The sequence below is a fragment of the Theobroma umbraticum genome, unplaced genomic scaffold (assembly GCF_002168275.2).
Source record: "Theobroma umbraticum cultivar Fairchild unplaced genomic scaffold, ASM216827v3 scaffold_106.0, whole genome shotgun sequence".
NCBI classification, from domain to species: Eukaryota; Viridiplantae; Streptophyta; class Magnoliopsida; order Malvales; family Malvaceae; genus Theobroma; species Theobroma umbraticum.
The window spans coordinates 2,225,208-2,227,957 of NW_018397276.1; the positions used below are offsets into that span (position 1 = coordinate 2,225,208).

Genomic DNA, 2,750 nt, shown 5'->3' on the forward strand with positions numbered 1-2,750 from the left:
TTCACATGATGGGGGCCCCACATGTTCCCTACTAACTTCCTCCTTTTTGCATGCCATCACTTGCATGTAATAGTGAATTTTACATGAACATTTTATTGTTTTGCATAATCTAGTTTCCTCTAGTTAGTTTTTGTCCACTTAGCTTCAAATATGGTAATTGCACAAAAGTCCTCAACTTTTCCTTATGTACCATTTGTTCCATCGAACTTTCCATTCTTGCAATTTGGTCCTTCAATCATTTCCTTTAAACTCCAATTTCCTTCTATCTTTCTTCCCTTACATATATACAAATAAAATATCAATTTTTACACTTCACCAAAATATCATTATAATATTTAAATATATGCTTACCTGCTCATCATCTGTTTAATAAAGGCACGTGGGCCCCGCTTATGTCATTTATCTGCAAGATTCATTCTTTCTTCTTCTCCCCTACTTAGATTAGTCATATACTTCTGCTTCATGACTAATTTCTTCCACAGATAAAATATTAATATTTCAATATTATTTTAATCTAAAATTTTCAACTTGTCTTGTTAGGACCCAAAATATCTCACTTTGTCCAAGTTCACTTTCAAATCACTCTTTTGATTTCAACAATTCATTCTAGATAAAATATTATTATTTAATTATCATTTTCTCATGTACGAAATATTTTATTTCAAAATATTCTTTTCACCTATCACTGCTCTTTCGCACTTAGATTTACATCTATCAACCTTCTGTCTCATCGATGAGATTGTGTTGGCTCCTATACGAGGATACAAGTTGTTACAAGTTGCCTTACAATGCTCCTTACCTTCTCTTTTAAGATTGGCTTTAGTATTAGTAGGTAAGATCCCTTGAGGTCTATTATTGATGACATTGGCGAGTTGACCCACTTATCTCTCAAGGTTCCTTAATGATGCTGCCTAACTATGAATAAGAGAATCAGTCTTTGACATGCACTGCATAAGTAACTCCTTCATAGATGGCTTTTTCCCAAGCATAGGAACTCTTGTTTGAGGTTGAAATCCAAGAGGAAAATTTAGCTTTAGAGTTGATGAAGGTCCCTAATTATTGTTCCATGAAAAGTTAAGATAATTGCTCCAACTAAGATTACAAGTGTTGGAATATAGATTGTTTTGTTGCTTATTTAGGTTTCCAATAAATTGTTCTAATTTAAAATTAATTAGGCAATAATCACTAGAATGCCTTTCTCCACATAGATCACAACTGAGAAATGGACTCTGAACAGAATGAACCTTCAAAGTATTAAATTTCTTAGTTAATGCAGCACCGATGTAGTTAAGGCATTAATAAAATCCATCTCATGAATACCAGCAATTCTCCTAAGTACCAATCTCACAGATGGCCATTGGTAGTTATTAGATGCTATCTCTTCCAAGAAGTCATATGCCTCATCAATAAATTTTTCCATGAGTCTTCCTTTAGCTGTAGCATCAATGATAGTTCTAGTAGGGCCTATTATCCCACCATAAAATATTTGTACCTGCAGCCACTTAGGTAACCCAAGATGAGGGCATAGTATGAGTAAATCCTTATATCTTTCTTAAGCTTCATACAACTATTTTGAATCCAATTGAATGAATGATGTAATGTCATTCCTCATCTTCGTTGTCTTGGCTAGTGGAAAGAACTTAGTTAAAAACCTTTGAGCCAAATCATCCTAAGTAGTAATAGGGCAAGTAAAAAGAGAATTTAACCAATTCTTTACCTTGTCTTGTAATGAAAAAGGAAAGAGCCTCAGTCTAATTGCATCATCAGTGACTCTGTTGTGCTTGAATGCATCAAAGATCTCTAGAAAATTGACGATATGAGCATTTAGATCATCATTGTGTAATCCTCCAAAAAGCATTGAAGGCTAAATCATCTGGATGATTGCTGGCTTGATTTCAAAGTTATTAGCTTGTATTGTAGGTCATTGGATGCTAGAGTGAAGACCTTGCACAAGAGGAACAACATATTTCCTCAAAGATTTGTTCTCTTCCTCTTGTTGTTGAGCCATTGTTTTGATGTGAATTAAAGCTTGCAAATTTTCTCTCTAAAGTCTTCGAAAAGTCTTTTCGATTTTTGGATAAAAAGGAATAATCTCCAACTTCTTACTCTTTGCATACAATGACCAAAAGTACTTGAAAAATAACGAAAAACGAAGTTTGAATTGAAAGTAGAAGTGCTTGGTATTAATGTTAGCAAAAAGTAGGAAAACAATTCCCTATCAATGGCATTAAAAACTTCTTGTCAAATTTTATCACGCAAGTTTATGTATCATAACAAGTAATATAATAATAAGCAGAGTGTTGAATCCAACAAACAATTGTACCAACTTTCACTAAATACTAAAATTAGCACAACCTAATCTTATTCAAACAATCAAATTAAAGTGATTTATTTAAAGGCAAAGCTAAAATGAAATAATAACTAAATTAAATCTAAAAGCTGATGGGTCAAACTTTACTAGAAAATTCAATTAGTAAAAAGCTTAGAATTACAAAATCCCTGAACACTTCATCTAAATCTTGTTTCTCTCTTTAAACTTACTTCAATGGATTGAGTTGCTAACCTAGAGTCTCAATTTATTTATAAGTTTTTGTCGAGGTTCTTATAAAAATATCTCTCTTAATTAATTTACTAAAGAAAGATTCATTAAATTCATGCTCTAATCTTGGCTGCATATGATATATAGGTATGTATCTATCCTATATGAAAATCAAATCACCTAATCAACAAAATGAATTCGAACATATGCT

General features: G+C 32.2%; 1 non-coding gene across 1 annotated transcript; it reads left to right on the forward strand.

Moving 5' to 3' along the window:
• The first annotated feature begins 1,508 nt into the window (after window positions 1-1,508).
• Window positions 1,509-1,615, forward strand: LOC149526370 (small nucleolar RNA R71). Its single transcript, XR_016352096.1, has one exon. It is a non-coding gene; the product is annotated as a small nucleolar RNA R71 (small nucleolar RNA).
• The last annotated feature ends 1,135 nt before the right edge of the window (window positions 1,616-2,750 follow it).